This window comes from Pseudonaja textilis, chromosome Z (genome assembly GCF_049901715.1).
Source record: "Pseudonaja textilis isolate UNSWEBS1 chromosome Z, rPseTex1.2, whole genome shotgun sequence".
Classification (NCBI taxonomy): domain Eukaryota; kingdom Metazoa; phylum Chordata; class Lepidosauria; order Squamata; family Elapidae; genus Pseudonaja; species Pseudonaja textilis.
The window spans coordinates 79,876,425-79,896,921 of NC_142008.1; the positions used below are offsets into that span (position 1 = coordinate 79,876,425).

General features: G+C 45.4%; 1 long non-coding RNA gene across 2 annotated transcripts in view; it reads left to right on the top strand.

The window, feature by feature from the left end:
- The window catches only part of LOC148124106 (uncharacterized), a 49,571-nt gene extending 29,752 nt beyond the window's left edge, over positions 1–19,819 (top strand). The window contains exons 1-4 of one of the 2 annotated variants that reach the window (XR_015740035.1): positions 4,334–5,358; positions 5,707–5,772; positions 7,983–8,056; positions 19,288–19,819. This is a non-coding gene — a long non-coding RNA (uncharacterized LOC148124106). Of the gene's footprint in view, positions 1–4,333; positions 5,359–5,706; positions 5,773–7,982; positions 8,057–19,287 lie in introns of those variants that run through there. The other variant, XR_015740034.1, reaches the window with a different exon arrangement.
- The last annotated feature ends 678 nt before the right edge of the window (positions 19,820–20,497 follow it).

The window sequence follows — 20,497 nt, forward strand, 5'->3', positions numbered from 1 at the left end:
GCTAAATTTTCCCCCTGATCAAGCATATTTGTGTTTCTTGAGTCTACAGGACTTTAAGTCACCTTCAGACTCTCGCATTAACCTCTCCACGTGGTGCCAGGGAATGCCTGCATTTGCTTCATTTGCTATCCCCCATTTGGCAAAACTGAAACATGATGCAGCCCCCGTTTCAATTAAGCAGTCGCCAATAAAAAGAGAGGCTCACATTGGCATAAAAGAACATATTCAAACCCTTTTGAATTTTGGTATTCTAAGGAGACTCAGTCCCCATGGTCTACCTCAATTTTTTCAGTCCCAAAACCAGACGGGACTTGGAGGGCAGTCCAGGGTTTCAGGAAGACCAATTACAAGATTCAAGCTTTACACCCTGTCCTGGCCAATCCTTACATCCTTTTGACCACCGTATCACACTGCCAAGGGTGGTACATTGTGATAGACCTAAAAGATGCCTTTTTCTGTATCCCCTTGGCCATAGAGTGCCAAGAATACTTTGCCTTCGAATGGTCTGATATGTCAGCCTTCAAGATCTTCTACTACTGCTTTGCATCTTTTGACTGCCATAAGTAATGGGGGGAGGAGGGGATAATGTCTGGGAAGAAAGCTGGGTGTGTTACATTCTTGTGTTGTGTAAATGAGGAGTGGGGGGAGTATAAATTCCTGCTTTTAGGTTTCTATTTCTCGCTTAACTTTCTTTTCTCTGCGCAGCTGCAAACCTTTATCAAAATATGCCAAGGTCAACAGACAGAGGCCTCATCACCACCTGAAGATGTCCACACGATCATATTCAGAACTTTTAATTGGAAGAATCTTTTGAACTATGGGGGGTGGGAACAATTTCATCACTTTGTATATGTGATCTGTGCATCTAATTTCTCAGATTCAGAATCCTACTGATGCTACCATTTCATCTTTCAGTAAAAGAATTCTTTTCTCTAATTTATGGAGTCTAAGTATTTCTTTCTTGGATTTTGAATGGAGCACTGACTGACATTATTCTGAATCTCCTCACCAGCCACCCGGAGAAAATATCCAGTTTTCTTCCGAGGGGGTTTGATATCATGTCATCTCCAGCTAGTGACCAAGAGGATCTGGGAGCTGGTTGTGGGGGGGGCAATCTTTGCTGATACCGGAGGTGCCAGCAGCTGAATTGCTAGTGGACCTTACCCTGGAAGAAGTTCCAGCTGAGAGACCCAGATGGTCATTGGGAGTTGGCTGGAAGGATCCCAAAGAGCCCCCCCCCCCCTTCCTGGAGTCACCACTACCCAAAGGTGTGGGAGAGAGGAGCCATGGCAAGAGAGGGAAAGGAGATAATTGTTACTGGATCAAGCCAGACATCTCCTCAATGAGGCATTTGGACAACCCCGTGCCGCATCAAGGTATGAAGGGGAAGGGGGAGAAAGTTCAGCCAGAGGCAGCCAAGCTGCCCCCACCCCCATAATTCAGCCTGCACCAGCGCAGCAGCCAGCTGCAGCCCTGGGGCCCCCAGTGGGAGGTGTGATCCCTAGAAGATGCAGAGCTCTCAAGCTGCCTCCATTAGAAATTTGGGGGAAATCCCAAAGACTTGGGTTTCTTCCTAGCACAAGTTTGGAGCTATATGGAAGAATACGGGGAAGAGTTCACCTCTGAAGCAGCCAAAGTGAGATGTGTTACCAGGGCCCTGGAGGGAATAGCTGCAGAGTGGATGGTGACTTTGTATAATGATAACTCACCCCAACTGCTGAACTATAATGTATTCATGACCAATCTGTGGGCAAGATTTGAGGACCCACTGGCGGAGCGAAAGGCCAGGATCAGAATCAAAACCATACATCAAGGCAGGTCAGTGGCCGACTACACCCAAGAGTTTAGACAGCTGACGTGCCATATCCGAGGCTGGTCCCAGGGAGCCCTGATAGAAGCATACTAGGATGGTCTAAATGAAGACATATACCAGAGGTGTATTTCCAGAAGGGACCCCAATGATTTGCAGATGTGGTATTTGCTGGCAGAAGAAGTGGAAATAGATTTGACCTGAAGCAGATGCTGGGGGGGCTCTGGATGGAGCAAGCCATCCCCTCCACGTTTCCAAGAGGCTCCAAAGCCCCCGAAGGGAGGAGTGATGGCAAGACCCAAATCCACTGCCTGTTTCCGATGTGGGAAGGAGGGCCACTGGATTGCGGACTGCAGGGTCAAGCTGGATACAAAGGGGGTGCAAAAAGGAGGGAGGAATTTTATGGTGGATGCTTTATCTAGACTGCCTCAATATAACAGTGTTCGTCAGGAAGTGATATGGCTGATTGTCTCAACCAAACAGCTAGCCGCCCCAGTGGTCACGAGAGCGCAAAAGAAGAAACAAGAAGTGGATTTATCGAATGATTTGACGGTGAAATTAAAGGAGGCCCTAAAACTGGATGCATGGTTCCTGGCTCATTCGAATAACTGTACAGTTAGAGACGGTTTGGCCTGGATGGGAGCAAAGTTGTATGTACCAGAGACATTGAGAAGCCAAATATTGCAACAAGCCCATGACTCTAAAGCAGCTGGTCACTTTGGATTCATGAAAACCTTACACTTCGTTAAGCGACAATTCTGGTGGCCTACGTTGAAGAAGGACATTGAAATTTATATGGCTAGCTGCTCAGTTTGCGCCTCAGCAAAAAGGCCTCCTGGTAAGCCAGCAGGGCTGTTACAAAATGTGGCTAGACCGACAGCTCCGTGGAAGGAAATCTCTATGGACTTTATAGTAGAATTACCCAAGAGCACTGGAAACACGGTTATTTGGGTAGTAACTGATTTGTTTTCCAAACAAGCGCATTTTATACCTTGCTCTAAGATTCCCTCTGCAAAATCATTGGCTAAACTGTTTATACTACATATCTATAGGCTGCATAGCATTGCTGAACGTATAATTTCTGACCGAGGGGTTCAGTTCACCTCAAACTTTTGGAGGGAGTTCCTGAAGTTAATAGGCTCCGCCCAGGGCTTAAGCTCCACCCACCATCCCCAAACCAATGGGGCCTGTGAGAGAACTAATGCAGTGCTAGAACAATACCTCCGATGTTACATAAATTATCAACAGGATAATTGGGCTGACTTATTGCCAGTTGCCAAAGTGGCATACAACAATTCTGTTCATAGTAGTACTGGGTTCACCCCCTTTAAAGTGGCGTCGGGACAAGACTTTGTACCCATACCTGAGCTTCCTCGTGAAAGACCTAACATCCAGTCGCTAGACGAATGGATATCTCAACTCCAGCTTAATTGGCCAGTCGCCCGTAAAGCATTAGATGACGCACATCAATCTCATAAGAAGTTTGCAGATAAAAAGAGAACTCCACAGAAGTCCTATCAAGTGGGTGACAAAGTTTTCCTGTCCACCAAATACTTACAAACTACTCAACAGTCGAAGAAACTTGGTCCTAAATATGTAGGCCCTTTCACGATTCAACGGATCGTGAATCCTGTGACAGTCCAATTGACATTACCAAAAACTCTTTGACGAATTCATCCAGTTTTCCATGTTAGTTTGTTGAAACCTGAACATACTGGTCTGAGACCAACCCAGATTGATCCTCCTATACCATTGCTGATTGAAGGTGAACAACATTTTGAAGTTAAAGAAATTTTGCTCTCGAAAATAGAGGGGTCGCCTCCAATACCTCGTAGCTTGGAAACATTTCCCTTCTTCCCAAGCTGAGTGGGTCAATGAGAAGGATGTTAGAGCCCCTAAGCTGATCAAAGACACACAAAGTATCCTGATAAACCCTAGAAATGTATTTGATTGCTAATCAATATCTTTTATGTTTTTCTTTCCTCTCTTGCAGGACTAATGTCCATTTTCTAGGGGGCTGAATGTCAGCCTTCAAGATCTTCTACTACTGTTTTGCATCTTTTGGCTGCCATAAGTAATGGGGGGGAGGGGGGATATGGTCTGGGAAGAGAGCTGGAGGTGTTACATTCTTGTGTTGTGTAAATGAGGAGTGGGGGGGAGTATAAATTCCTGCTTTTGGGTTTCTATTTCTCGCTTAGCTTTCTTTTCTCTGCGCAGCTGCAAACCTTTATCAAAATATGCCCAGGTCAATGGACGGAGGCCTCATCACCACCTGAAGATGTCCACATGATCATATTCAGAACTTTTAACTGGAAGAATCTTTTGAACTATGGGGGGTGGGAACAATTTCATCACTTTGTATATGTGATCTGTGCATCTAATTTCTCAGATTCAGAATCCTACTGATGCTACCATTTCATCTTTCAGTAAAAGAATTCTTTTCTCTAATTTATGGAGTCTAAGTATTTCTTTCTTGGATTTTCAATGGAGCACCGACTGATATAATAGACTGTTGCCAGCTGACATGGACTAGTTTACCCCATTTCAAGAAGAAAGCTGTGTGTGATTAGAACCACAGTGAACTTCACTACTAGGCCTAGGTGCTGTACTATTTGACATGTCCATTGCCTCCTCCAGCTTGTGTTATTCCTTTTCTACATTGCCAATTCTATTTATTATTGAGGGTTCTATTTCTCACAATGTCCTGCCATCAGCTGGGGAATATGACAGTGATGACTACAAACTATGGCTCCAGCTCTTTCCACCTGAAAAGGATTCTGATGATTCTGAGTCTGAGTCTGAAATTGATTTCCCTGACTCTTGAATCAGATGACAACTCATCTTGTCATGAGTATATAAAAACCACCCGTACAGGAGCTACAATCACTAAAATTCTGATTTACCATTCACATTACACCTGTCAAGGAATAAAATCTACCTGCATACATGACCAGATGCAATATGCCACCTGTTCCAAAGGTTGCCAAGTGGTGTGTCACACTCCACAGGAAGTAAGGTTCACCAATTAGAGATGGGTATATGCATTTGTAGGGGGAAATAATCATCATACCCAACAGTTGATTTATAACCACACTATACTTCGGCAAAGCCGAGAAATGGCTGTTTGTTTTGATGCTTGTAACAGAACACACCCCCAGGCAATCAGAACACAGCCAAAACCCCAACCAATGAGAACACCCCCCCACCCAATCAAAACACAACCAAGCCCCCACCCAATCAAGTCACAGCCCCACTAGCAGTTAAAAGGAAGAAGCAGCTGCAAGCTCACATTACTCCAAAGAAGCACAAAGCCGAAGACACAAGCCTGAAGATGATGAATGAGACTTCATCGAAACATCGCCTAGATACTTCCAATTTTACGTGGGAGAAAACCCGAATAACCAAAGATCCATATCTATATCAATCTATCTATCTATCTATCTATCTATCTATCTATCTATCTTTACGAGTAGTTTAGCTTAGTTAAAGTTTACTTTATTTTCATCATGGAGACTTTCCTCTTTTATGCAGGAAAAGTCCTCTTTGAGGTAAGAGATCTTCAGTTTTATTTATTTACTTGTCAACTTGCATGTCTGATTCTAGGATTTAGAGTTCAAAAAGGTAACATGACAGATAACATGATATAAGTAATGGGATCTGGAACGAACTATATTAAAATTGAATAATAAAGTAAAATAGGAATCAAAGGAGTTTAGGAACAAGAAAAAGTTATTTGAGAATACTGTATATTCATCAGGAATATGATTTAGTTCATACTTGAGTGGTGTAGTGCTTAATTAAGACCAGTCTTAATTTAGTGAGTCATTGGTGGCTTAATAAACAATGTCTTTCACGAATATTGTGTAACAGCACAAGTATTTTTCCACAAAACACAGGAGACAAAAGAAATAAGAGAAAAACACCAGGAGAAGATGGCACAGAAAAATGCCAAGATAAAAGAGGTAATTCACTTCCCTTAAAAACCTGTTTAAGCTGCTCTTTTTGTTTGCTTATTTGTATTCTATGATTGATGAATGTTTCCTATAATTTCTGCATCTTAGCTGAAGGAGGAGAACAAGTTTTTGGAAGCGAAATCAAAAGCCTTACAAAACAAAACAATTATTTGAAGGAGAATAGTCTCTTGTGAAAAAAGGAATAACACAAGCTGGAGGAGGCAATGGACACGTCAAATAGTTGAGCACCTAGGCCTAGTAGGAGGGCAGTGAAGTTCACTATGGCTCTAATCACACACAGCTTTCTTCTTGAAATGCAGCAATTTCATCAGGCAGCAACAATCCAAGGTGAAAAGCAAATTGCAATAAAAGCAAACAACAAGTAGTCAGGACTACTTGTTGCCAGGTCATCAAAAAGGTCTGCAGATGAAGGTCTGCAGGGGTTCGTTGTAAACATAGCTTCAGATCGGTGATGGGTTGACACTCCCACTGGGGTGATGGAGTCTTCTTTATTCTGGAAATGTGGACCCAAGCTTTGATGCCTTCAACTTTAGCCACCGTGGTTATGCTGAGAAGAACCTGCCAAGGATTGGACCACTTGGCACTGGTTGCACTTGGGAAGAGTTCCTTTACTCGAACCCACTCACCAGGTTGGACACACGGTGGCACTGTTGTTACTGGTGGCAAGACATCTTGCACCTGTTGAGGAATATGAGACAGAACTTGGGCCAGTTTCTGCAAATAGTGTGTTATATTTGTCTCTTCTTCATCCCTTGATATTGTCTGGGATGACAGTTTCCACGGTCCTCAAAGTAATGCCCTGATTCTGGTTAAAGCAATGGGCAAGACCTGTGGCCAAGGCAAATTGGTCTCTTGACATGACTTGGCTAAATGGATCTTTAATGTTCAATTAAGACTTTCTGCGAGAGCCGAAGCTTTGGCTCCCTAAATTGAATTAAGGCTCCAATTAATCCCTAAGTATTTACTCACTCCTTGAACTACATGGAATGTAAAATGTCTACCATTGTCAGATTCTATACTTTTTGGTACTCCAAATCTAGGGATAATTACTCCTATCATGATCTTGACAACTTTTCTAGCTGTTAGAGTGTCCTCTGGCCATCCGGTGAACATATCAACTAAGACCAAAAGGTTGTTCTTAGCCCCTTTCTTAGGTATTTCTGTGAAATCAACTTGCTATGCTTCTCCTAGATAGCAGGATATCATAATATGTCCTTGTGGGATTTTGGCTCCTCCTATGGGGTTATTCTTCTGACATATCTCACACTAATCCATTACTACCTTACACAACCTTCTCACATTCTCAGTCCTGTATCTCCTTTCTAACCATCTCTTCATTACACTTGGACCTGCATGAGTGGCCTGGTGGACCCATCTCACTATTGGCTAAATTAGCTGCCTAGGCAGTTGTACTTTGTCCTTTACTATCCTGTTTCTCCAACAATATGGCCTCCCCCAATAGGAAGTCCCAGCACGTTTTATAGGCATGAAATGAAATTAAGCCCCTCCCCCCAAATTAAGGCCTATATTAAAACATGCGAAATGGGGGGGGAATGGGGGGGCTTGCCGTTAGGAAGTACTTTTGTTGCACACCCGGATATGGTGCTGCCTGCGTTGACCCCAATATGAAGTGCTGCACCAACGCCGAGGTCAACATCCAAGCCATCGCTGCCCGCCCACCTGAAGATGCAAGAGGGGGGAATTAAGTCACTCCCGAAAAGACGGCCTAGCCATTTTTTCGTGGCTCAAAAAAAAAAAAAAGACCCGCCTTATTATATGAGAAACACAGTATTCACCAGCCATCTTTCCACTGGCCATCTGCTTCTAACTTGCCTTTACCATTGTACAAAGGAGGAAAGTAATTAATAGGTTCTTCTGGAATTAATGCAACTGCACAGGTTGTGGTCTCTGGGCCCATGGCAGCCTGTTCTGCTGCCTTATTGCCCCTAGAGACTAGACCGGAGTCAGTTTGATGTCCACAGCAATGGACGATTGCAATAGCTTTAGGTAGGTGAAGGGCATATTGGCTATCAGTATATATAGTCACTTGTTCGCCTTCAGCTAAACAGCATGCTTCTATGAGAGCCATAAGTTCAGCTGCTTGTGCAGACATGTGTGAAGGGCGATGTCTCTGAAGCAATGGTCTGTCTTCTGTCACTACTGCTAATCCTGTATATCTTTTTCCATCTTTCATAAAGGGTGAACCATCCGTCCAGAGTGCCAGATTTTCATGCATCAATGGCTCAGTCTTTAAATCACATCTGGACCAATGGTGGGTTTCAAAAAAATTTTACTACTGGTTCTGTGGGCATGGCTTGGTGGGCATGGCAGGGGAAGGAAACTGCAAAGCCTCCATTCCCACCCCTCTCTAGGAGAAGAGCAAGGCAACAAAAGAAGACCCAGCCAATCAGTTGGGACTTGGGAGGCAGAGAATAGGTGGCAGTGGGGCCAGTCAGAAGTGGTATTCCAAACTACCGAGAATTTTCACTACTGATTTTCTGCACTACTCAAAATTTCCGCTACCGGTTCTCCAGAACTGGTCACAACCTACTGAATATCACCTCTGATCTGGACCCTGTGATGCTCTCTAACACATCTAAGCAATCATGGACTGTGTCTTCTTCGGGCCGTGGCAAAGGGGTAGCAGGGTTTAAAAGTTGGCATCTGGATCGTTGAACATTTCCTTGCTCTGCTATAGTACTCACATATTGGGAAACCCTATTGGATGTTGCCCAAGCAGAAAGCTTTTGTTCTAACAGAGTCTGAATCACATGGAGTGTGGAAACATGGAAAGGGGCTCCAAGAATTATTTTCTGCGATTCTGCAATCAGGACAGCTGTAGCTGCAACTGTTTTTAAGCATACAGGTCATCCTTTAACAACATTGTCCAGGCCTTTTGACAAGTAGGCCACTGGGACCCATTCTGGACCCACTTTTTGTAGCAAGACTCCCACAACACAGTCTTTTTGTTCTGTGAGGTATAAAGCAAATCCTTGGAACTGATCTGGTAGAGCCAAACAAGCTGCCCTCACTAAACTTTCCCTTAAGGTCTTCCAGGCTGGGGTATGTTTCCCTGTTCACTCCCAAGCCATATCCTTTTGGGTCAGTTGGTACAATGGTTTGGCTATTACAGTATAGAGGGGGATCCAAAGTCTGGCATATCCTGTAATACCCAAGAAGGACCTAAGTTGTTTCACATTGGTTGGCATTGGCAGGACCATCAGTGCTTGGAATCTACTTTCATGTAAGTGTCAAGTTCCTTTGTCCAGCACATAACCTAAATAGTTTACAGTTTGCTTAGTCCATTGGATTTTCTTTTGGGACACTGTTAGCCAGATGATTCAGTAACTCAATTGATTTTTCTTCCAACTGTTGTTCACTTTTGGCTGCTAATAACAAATCATCTACATATTGTAAAAGTGTTGTGAGTGAGGCATCAAAATCTTTTAAATGTGCAGAAAGGGTAGCAGCAAAGGCTGTAGGGCTGTTTTTATATCCCTGGGGTAATTTAGTCCATGTCAGCTGGCAACAGTCTATTATCTGGATCAGACCATTCGAAGGCAAAGTACTCTTGGCACTCTATGGCCAAGGGGATACCCAAAAAGGCATCTTTTAGGTCTATTACAATGTATCACACTTGGCAGTGTGATACAGTGGTCAAAAGGGTGTAAGGATTGGCCAGGACAGTGTGTAAAGCTTGAATCTTGCAAGTGGTCTTCCTGAAACCCCGTCTGGTTTTGGGACTGGAAAAATTGATGTAGACCATGGGGACTGAGTCTCCCTAGAATACCAACATTCAAAAAGGTTTGAATATGTTCTTTTATGCCAATGTGAGCCTCTCTTTTTATTGGCTACTGCTTAATTGAAATGGAGGCTGCATCATGTTTCAGTTTTGCCAAATGGGGGACAGCAAATGTAGCATATCCAGATGTTCCCTGGACAGAGTACCACACGGACCGGTTAATGTGAGGGTCTGAAGATGACTTAAAGTCCTGCAGACTCAACAATGGGACACAGGGAAGTGGACAACTTGTGATTTATTTGTTTGTTTGTTTGATTTGATTTGAATTGTCAATTGCTTACAAGATAATAAGTATAAGTATAAACATAGTTATGAATACACGGATACATATAAGAAAAAAAAGAAACAATGGTGGAATCACTGCCATGGGACAATTCAGACTAAGCAGAAAGGGGAAGAAGCACTTCTCTCTTCCCCAGAGGAAACATTGCCTTGTTCTGGGCCCAAGGCAGGGTGAACCTGTGGAGCTCATCATTAGGGCTGGCCTATCCAGAAGGTGCCTTCCCACCTACTTGGATGGGAAGAGGGGAAAGGAGGAGGAGGTGCTTCCCTCTCGCAAAAATCCTCCATTCTTTATTTTCTATTCTCATTTTCCAGTGAGAAGTTTCCTTGCAAAGCTTGTGTTAAATGAGTGCAGATGAGGAAGGAGCAGGACTCAGGAATGCAAGAAACTCTTTATTTACAAACCGGATTCAAAAAGCCAAGAAACGCGGCCAGCGCCAGCTTTTTCTAGCCGGTGCTGTCCAACACTTCAGCCACTGACGGGAACTCATTTTTCTCACCAGCAGCTGAACCAATAAGTAGAGTCTTACATCAGGCTCCACTTTGCATGTAACGTAGGCTCATGTAAATGTGACATCATGCATATTTAACGTCCCTCCCTTCTTAGATCAGGCTGACCAATCACCGCATATGCAGCAGACGTAGTCCTTCAGGTAGGTGGGGCTTCTTTGGGTGCGACTGGGCCTGCGTGGTTCAGTTGTTCCTGAGGTGGTGGCCTGAACAGACAGGTCCACTGCTGCTCCAGATTCCACCCTTGGAAATGCCTCAAAGGCTTCCAGGGACTTGGCAGTTTCTGTTGAGTTCGAGGCCTCAGAAGTACTATGCTGGACTCCTCCCCCCACATCTAAGTCCTCCGCTGTTTCGTTTGGGGTTTCCCTTGCTAATCTGTGTCTTTGTGGGGTTTGTAATTTCCAGGGTTTTGTTGTTGCCGGAGATGTGTTGTGTTGCTCAGCTTTGACTGGGGGATGAACTATGCAGCCCCACAGTTGGTCTATGTGCCTGTTCCATGTTCTTCCCCCTTCTACCTCCAGTCTGTATGATCTGGGTTGGGTACTTTCGAGTATTTTTGCTTGGACCCAGGTTTCTCCTCCCATGTAGTTGCGTGCATACACTGTGTCTCCTAGTGTGAATGTTCTGCATTTCCCTGTGGAGTCTAGAGGGGTGTCGTTTGTATATGTTGGATGGATTCTGTCTAGAGTGGACCTCAACCTTCTGTTCATGAGCATTTCTGCTGGGCTTCTGTTTGTTGCTGTGCTTGGTGTTATGTGTTGGGTTAGCAACCATTTGTCGATTTTTTTTTGCCAGTTGCCAGGGCCTAATTTTTTAAGAAGTTCTTTGGTCATTTGGACCATTCTCTCCGCTTGCCCGTTTGCCACCAGTTGAGCCAGTGCTGAAAGGGCATGTCAGATTTCCAGATGGCCGAGGAAATTTTCAAATTGCTGTGCTGTGAATTGCAGTCCATTGTCCGAAACCAGCACATCGGGTAGCCCGTGGGTGGTGAATATTTTCCACAGGACTCTGATCGTTGCCTTGGTTGTTGTGGATTTCATGATCACCACTTCCAACCATTTAGAGTAGGCGTCGACCATGATTAAGAATGCTTGTCCCTGGCAGGGTCCTGCAAAGTCTATGTGTATGCAACCCCATGGTGTTGCAGGCTTTTCCCACTTGAGGGGGGGTGCTGAGGGAGGGGCCAGTTGGGATTCTTGACATGGTGAGCATGTGGCAACCCGGGTCTCAATGTCTCTGTCTATTGCTAGCCACCAGATGTAACTCCTCATTAGTGCCTTTTTTACTATCCTCGGGTGCCCTTCATGTAGTTATCCCAGAATTCTTTCCCTTAATGGTTGTGGTACCACTATCCTGTCACCCCAAAGCAAACACCCCCTTAATGTTGACAGCTCTAGCAGTCTGTCTTTGAAAGGTTTGAATTCCTCCCTTTCTGTCTTGTTCGACCACCCCCACCATACCCAGTTCAAAACCTGTGCCAACATTTTATCCTTTGAAATCGCAATGTCCGTTGCCATCAACAAGCCCGGTTCAAAACGTTCTACAAGGAATATGGCAGTCATGGAGGCAGGGTCTTCCTTTAGGTCTGGCAGGGGGCACCTGCTGAGCGTGTTGGCATGTAGGATGTCCTTTCCTGGTCTGTGTAGGAGGCTATAGTTATACGCTGCCAGGAAAACTGTACATCTAAGCATTCTCAGCGATAAGATGTTGGGTGTTGGTCTGTCTCCCGAGAGAATGCAAGCAGCAATTTGTGGTCTGTGACCAACTCGAAATGTCTGCCATATAGGTATTCATGAAAACATTTTACTCCAGCTACAGCGGCTAGGGCTTCTTTGTCTATTTGGCTGTAGTTTCTCTTGGTTTTTGACAATGTTTTAGAATAGTATGCTATGGGGGCTTCCTTCCCATTTGGTAGTCTATGATGCTGTATGGAGATGCATCGCAGGTTAACAGTAGCGGCAGGGTCTCGTATATTGCATTAATACAGGGTCAGATGTTAAAATGTTTTTTATTTTGGAGAGCACGGCATCCTCAGGGAATCCCCACATCCAGGGTGTATTCTTATCCAATAGTCTATGGAGTGGTTCCGCTAAGATCTCCTTCTGTGGTAAGAATATGTTATAGAAGTTTAATAAGCCCAAGAATGCTTGGAGTTCACTTTTATTCTGTGGCGTAGGGGCTTAATTGCTTTCAGCTTGCTGTTCATGGATTGGATATCTGACCCATTGATTTGGAAACCTAAGAATTCTACACTCGGCACAGCAATGTGGCATTTGTCCCTTTTTAACTTGAGCCCCACTTCTTGGAATCTTTCTAATACTGTTTGAACCCTTTCCATTAGTTGGGGCTTGTCTTCAGCTGAGACTATTACATCATTGAAGTAAGGAACTACTCCTGTCAGACCTTGTAGCAGCCTTTCCATTATACTTTTGAAAAAGCTGGGGGCTATGCTAACCCCAAATTGCAGCCGGTTGCACCCGAATGTGCCCTTGTGGGTTACAATTGTTTGGGCTTTGGTGGTGGCTGCATCCACAGGCAATTGTTGATATGCCTGTGCTAGGTCCAACTTAGCAAAAATATTTCCCCGGCCCAATGAATGTAGTAGGTGTTGGACTATCAGTACCGGATGGGTCTCTGTTGTAGCATGAGGTTCAGGGTATTCTTGTAGTCTCCACAGATTCTGACCAACCCATCGGGCTTTACAGGGGTCACTATAGGGGTCTCCCACTTCACATGGTCTACCGGCTCAAGGATGCCTTGAGCTACCAGCTTGTTTAACTGCTCTTCAACCTTGGGTCACAGAGCAAAAGGGACTCTCCGGGACTTTAGTCTGACAGGGGCTATGTTGGGGTCTAGATTAAAACTTACTGGGGTCCCCTTATACTTGCCCAGTTTGCTGCTGAAAACATCCTGGAATTCCTTCTCCAAAACATCTAGATTGTCTCCAGCGCTTGCTCTGGTCACCACTGTCATGTGGATGCTGGTGAGGCTGATTTGAGCAGCGCGAACCCTAAGAGGCTGGGCAGATCTCGGTCTACAATGATCAGTGGTAGGGGTCCCTGAAAATCTCCATATTCCACATGGCAGATTTTCTTTCCCAGGACTGGTATTTTGTAGCCTTGGTAGTCCTTTAATATTATTTGTTGTGGCTGGAGCTCACTTCGGCGGATGTTGGGGTTGATTTTCAGGAGGACCGTCCAGGATATCTGTTCCGTACTAGCAGGCTTGAAGGCCTGCATTCTTATTGGTCCGGAAAAGCTGGGCCATGATTGGTCGTTATGGGACACTCTGATTGGCTCATATAGAGCTTGTCGCGATTGGCTAACACCAAGCGTGGCAAGCTCAAAAACCTGTCTTTGGCTGCCTAGCCACGGCCAGCTCTATAAAAAGAGCAGCTGCGGCTAGGGTTTTTGTCTCAGTATCTGGTTGCTTAATAAAAAGCTGTTGTTCACTACTACGAGTCTCGTCTCTCCTTGGGACCCACCACCCAGACTTAACACTGGTGATGAGGATGGGATTCTGAGACAACAAGGCTGACCAGCACGTGGCAGACAGCGCGAAGACGACCAGTGAAATGGCCAGCAGTGCCGTGCCACCCACACGATTCAATCCAGCCAGCGAGGACTGGGAGTCCTACATTGATCGTTTCCAAATGTTCTTGGAATCGAACAACCTGAAATACGCCACCAGCAGCAAGAAGCGAGCGGTCTTTTTAACACACTGCGGACCCGCCGTTTTTAAAATGGCCAAGGCGCTCGTGAAGCCTGCTGATGTCAAGACTATGGACTGGGACAACCTAGCTCCCATCCTCCGAAACCACTACGCCCCAGCTGTACCAACCCTTATCAGAAGGCATGACTTTTACCAGTGTGATCAGCGCAAGGGTGAGAGCATCGGCGAGTTCATAGCCAACCTGAGAGACCTAGGGGGCTTTTGCAGGTTCACTAACCTAGACGAGGCCATGCGAGACCGGGTCGTCCTTGGCTTAAAAGATCCAGCACTCCAAAGCAGGTTGATGGCCAAGGGTGATATATCCCTCGCCGACGCCATAGCTGAAGCCACTGCAGCCGAGGCCACACGTAAGTCAGTGGTGCAAATACAGCGTTCAAATGGAACCGATCACAAATCCACCAGCAAGCCAGCCACGACACCAGAGAAACTCGCAGCCTCCACCCACCATGGCGACATCAAATCCCCCTCTGACAGCGAAGAGGAAGAAGTTCACAGACTTCAGTCAGAGCGTGAGCGGCGAGACTGGTGGGGTTGCAAGTCGGGGTACCAATGCACCAACTGCGGAGGAGATCACCCACATTCTGAATGTAAGTTCCTGGACGCCGTTTGCCGTTTTTGCGAGAAGCGAGGGCATATCGCTAAAGTATGCCGCAACAAAAGAAACTTCAGCACTTGGCACCAGGGAAACAGCCCGAGAAGGCAAGATGGCAACCCTACCAAAAACTGGGACCACCTGACAGACAACCGATGGAGCCGGGACAACAGAACCAAAAAATTTAGCGAGGCACCACAAAGAGAGGAAACGCACCAAACAATCATTATCGGCCATGCTTCACCAATCGACGCATGAAAAATTTGTATTGAGGTCGGTATCGAAAACCAACCATGCACCATGGAGGTAGATTCTGGCTCCTACCTCTCTATGGTCTCCTGGTGGACCATTAAACGTATAATACCCAGCATACACCGCCAAGAACTGAGCGACCAGAAATTGATTTTGAAAGACTATCAGGGGAACTGCATTCCAGTAGAGGGTGTAGGACATTTCAAAATTTCTTTCAAAGACTGTACCAACGTCTTACCATTCACAATCGTTGATAAGGACCGCCCCAGTCTACTCAGGTTGCAATGGTTCGCACTGTTGGGGATCGAGATGGCAGGCATCAACCACACCGAGGATGAAGACTGGGAAGCAACGCTCGTTCGGGACTTCCAAGAAGTCTTCAGTGACACCCTAGGCTAGTACAAGGGGTCACCAATCTCCTTTAATCTTAGCCCTGACATCGCTCCCATCCACCTCAAACCACACCGAGTGCCTTTTGCATTCAAGCCTAAAATAGACGAACAATTAGACAAACTAATAGCGCAAGGCGTATTAGAACCCATTGATCATGCCTGCTGGGAAACACCAATTGTCACCCTATCAAACCAGACGGCTCCCTGAGAATTTGTGGTGACTACAAGGCCACCCTCAACCATGCATTGCAGCAGAGTGCCTACCCGGTGCCAGTAGTCTAACATCTACACTCACTGGGGGGTGGCAGAATCTTTGCAAAGTTCAACCTGGCTCAAGCTTATCAACAACTGCCAGTCGATGCTGAAACTGCCGAGGCTCAAACAATTGTAACACATCAAGGGTTTGGAGTCAGCGTCGTACCTGGGGTTTTCCAAAGCCTAATGGAAAGACTGCTACAAGGAATTAAAGGAGTCGTGCCCTATTTCAACGACATCTTAGTAGCAGCCGCCAACAAGCGAGAATTGGAAAAGAGACTGAGAGCAGTGCTACATAAATTTAAAGACTCTGGCCTCAAGGTAAAGAAAGAAAAGTGCCAGTTATGTACTGAAAGGGTTGAATTCCTCGGGTACCTCCTTGACGAACAGGGAATTCACCCTACCAACAAGAAATTAAGAGCCATCAAAGAAGCCCCTAGGCCAAAAAACAAAACGGACCTCCAAGCATTCCTTGGACTCATTAATTTCTATAATATCTTCCTACCCCAGAAAGCCACTGTCGTGGAGCCCTTGCATAGACTCCTGGATAAAAAGGCACCATGGATTTGGGGACGGTGAGAGGAACATGCATTTCAACAGATAAAAGATCTTCTGACTTCCGACGCAGTCTTCATGCAATACAATGAGATCCTACCACTGACTATTACTTGTGACGCTTCACCTTTTGGCGTGGGAGCAATCCCAAGCCACACATTGCCTAATGGAACAGAGGCTCCCATTGCATTTCTCTCAAGAACCCTGTCCAAGCCAGAGCGGAACTACAGTCAGCTGGATAAAGAAGCCCTCACCATCGTCTCCGCAGTTGAAAGATTCCACGAATACGTTTATGGTAGGACATTTTCAATTATTACTGACCATAAACCCCTATTTGGCATTCTGGCTGGTAACAAACCCACTCCACACATCCAGTCACCTAGAATGACAAGATGGTCTGAATTTCTTGCCGCTTATAATTATCAATTAATACATCGACCTGGCAAATCCATCTCGCACGCCGATGCTTTAAGCCGATCACCCCTGCCAGGTGTGCAAGATGACCCAGCACCCACATTATCAATTTTGCAAATTGAAACTGCATCCATGTCACCATTGACCGTGCAGGACATTGCCCGTGAAACACGACGGGATAAACGATTAGCGCGAGTTCTCAGCTGGGTGGAGAGGGGTTGGCCAGAAAGCGGGACAAATGAACCCTTTAAACCATTTAAAAACCGGCAAACTGAACTCTTTTCTCAGAGAGGATGTATCCTGTCGGGAGACCGGGTAATCATAACAGAAACGCTCCAAAAAACAGTTTTCAACATGCTGCATGACGGGCACCCAGGCATCGTACGTATGAAAGCCCTGGCCAGGAGCTATGCTTGGTGGCCAGGCATGGACAAGCAAATTGAAATCTGGGTCGCTGCCTGTAACAGATGCCAAGAGACTCACTCAGCTCCCCCAAAAGCCCCACCATTAGAATGGGAAACCCCCAGAGGCCCATGGTCACGCATCCATATTGATTTCGCTGGACCAACAAAAGGGCATACCTTTTAAATTACCGTTGATGCTTACTCGAATTGGCTCGAAGTAAGCAAAATGAAAACCACCACCACAGAAGCCGTCATAAAAAGCTAAACAAACTTTTTGCCACATACGGTCTACCTGATGTGATAGTATCAGACAACGGACCCCAGTTTCCTGCATTGGCATTCGAGCAATACTTGGCAGACCGTGGCATCTGACACGCATTGACATCGCCCATTCATCCGGCGGTGAATGGGAGGGCTGAACGCATGGTTCAATTCACAAAAAAAAAACTATTCAAAGAATTGAACATGGCAATATCCACGAAAAAATCACCAAAATGCTTCTGATCCAACACATCACGCCCAACACCACGACCAACAAGAGCCCAGCAGAACTACTCATGGGCAGAAGACTCCGGTCACCCCTAGATCATCTGCACCCTGCTTACACCCCAGAGAAACCCCCAGGATCCTCTAGCAAAAACCGCGCCTTCAAGGAAGGAGACACTGTTTTTGCAAAAAACTTTACTGGAGACCCACTATGGCTTCCTGCGAAAATCACCCAGATCACCGGCCCTCGATCCTACTGGCTCGAAACCACTGATGGCAGGTGTTGGAAATGCCATATTGACCAGCTAAGGTCCAGGCTGGCCATTTCTCCCCTCACAGACTCCAACCAAGAAATCAGAGGGGGTGGGGGAGAAACCGCAAACTCTGAACAAGAACTGGATTCTGAACAAGCAGAACAACCCCCATTAAACCAAACCAAACATCTCCTGCCTTCCTGATTCCTTTGATGGGCTTCAGTTTGCTTACAAAGAAAATAGATCAACCGAGGATGCAATTATAACTGTGCTTCACATGGCCTTATCCCATTTGGAAACACCAGGGAATTATGTAAGAATGTTGTTTGCAGATTTTAGTTCTGCTTTCAATACCATCATACCGCACAGATTAATAGCCAAGCTCAAAGATCTAGATTTTCCAGATTCTATTTGTTTATGGATATTGGATTTTTTAACAAATCGTCCACAAAGAGTTAAACTGAATGAATATATTTCTACTGTCAAGACACTTAGCATTGGTACTCCACAAGATTGTGTCCTTAGTCCACTACTGTTCTCCATTTATTCATCTGATTGCACAAATAAACATCCCAACAATAAGATAATAAAATTTGCAGACGATACTACGCTTGTAGGACTTATTTCTGGGAATGATGAATCTGCATATCAGGATGAGGTATTACAGCTATCCCACTGGTGCAAAAATAATAATCTTCTATTTAACATTAAGAAGACCAAGGAGGTTATAGTGGACTATAGGAAAAAAAGAGCAGACATTCAGCCACTGTATATAGAGGGAGTTCGTGTGGAACAGGTGGTTGAATGTAAGTATCTCGGGACCATCATTACAAATGACCTGACCTGGAGTGCAAACACCGCTGCTTTAATTAGGAAGGCACAACAATGGTTGTATTTACTAAGGATTCTTAGGAAACAACAACTGGCTGAGAGTCTATTGACTACCTTCTATCGGAGCTCAATTGAGAGTATATTATCCTACTGTCTCTGTGTATGGTTCTCGAGCTGCACAGTGGCAGAGAAAAAGGTAATTCAGAGGGTGATTAAGATGGCCCAAAACATCATTGGCTGCTCACTCCCCTCTTTGGAAGAACTGTATAGGAATAGATGTAAGAGGAAGATATTTAATATATTGAATGACTCTTCTCATCCGGGACATCAGCTCTTTGAACTATTACCATCGAGAAGGAGATTCAGGGTATTAAGAACAAGGACAACTAGATTTAAGAACAGTTTTTATCCAAGTGCAGTTTTGAGTTTGAATGCAGGGTCATAAGATTTTTGTGGAATTTAATGGCTGAGAGTAATGGGGTATTTACATTTTTAAATTGTATAGAGATTATTGTATGGTTTGTTGTGTTTAGTTTTATTTTTCTTTCAATGGTGTTGTCCAGTTTTACTTGTGGAAGAGCACCTCATTTCGTTGCACCCGCTTGAGAGTGTAATGACAAATAAATTCTTCTTCTTCTTCTTCTTCTTCTTCTTCTTCTTCTTCTTCTTCTTCTTCTTCTTCTTCTTCTTCTTCTTCTTCTTCTTCTTCTTCTTCTTCTTCTTCTTTTTCTTCACCAACTAGACTTACCAATTGACAGGGAGCCATGGCAGACGGGAAGCAGCAGCCGGACAAGCTCTACCAGCCCAGAAAATCCAGGCGAGAGCAACAGAGCAAATGACTCAACCGACCCAGATACACCAGGTGGAAGTCGCAGCGATAGGCCCGGCTCACCCTTCCAGGCAGTTCCTTCGAGAAGCTTGAGAGTGACACAGAGCCCGTCCGAACCTGACGATGACCAAAGACATTGTGAACTGCGCAAGTCAAGTAGACAGGTCCGAAGACCCGGCTACTTGCACAACTACGTTTCCCTGCCCCTTGGACGGAACCAAGAGAGGAGGGGTGTTCCGAACTAGCAGGCTTGAAAGCCTGCATTCCTATTGGTCCGGAAAAGCCAGGCCATGATTGGTTGTTATGGGACACTCTGATTGGCTCATATAGAGCTTGCCGCGATTGGCTAACACCAAGCGTGGCAAGCTCAAAAACCTGTCATGGGCTGCCTAGCCGCGGCCAGCTCTATAAAAAGAGCAGCTGCGGCTAGGGTTTTTGTCTCAGTATCTGGTTGCTTAATAAAGAGCTGTTGTTCACTACTATGAGTCTCATCTCTCCTTGGGACCCACCGCCCAGACTTACCAATATCATTGATATATAAGACCCTGAGTCCACTTCCATCGACCATAGGGTTCCATCAATCCTCACCTCAGTGAGAAACTTGTTGGATTCAATGGTGTTTGTGTGTCCCATGCAGTCGTGAGTGTAGCCTCCTATTGTATGGTGGGTTTCTTCTTCCCAGTCACCATCTTGTTTTTTGAATTTCACACCAAATGTCTTCTGACCCTTGTATTGTCTGGTTGGGGAGTATGTCCACTGGCTGGCTGGCTCTGCAGGGCTTCCGCAATGTGGCCCTTCCACGTGCATCGTCTGCAGATCGCCTCCTTAAAATGGCAGGCGGACATAGGATGGTTCCCTCTGCAGCTTCTGCAAGGCTTGATTCCCTTAACAATTTTGGGTTTGTTGGTTTTTACCCGGTGGACATCTTCCTTCTCACTGTCACTGCTTTCGGAGCCGGATGGGTTACACAGTGTTCCCCTTGTGGCCTGGGTGGTGTGGACCTTGCTGCTGCTGTTGACTTGGGCTGCAGAAGAGTCAGAGGTTTCCGTGGCTTTTGCTTCTTCCAGAGCCTCTTTGAACAAGACGTCCTCTCTTGTGAACAGTCACTTCTCTAGGGTCAAAT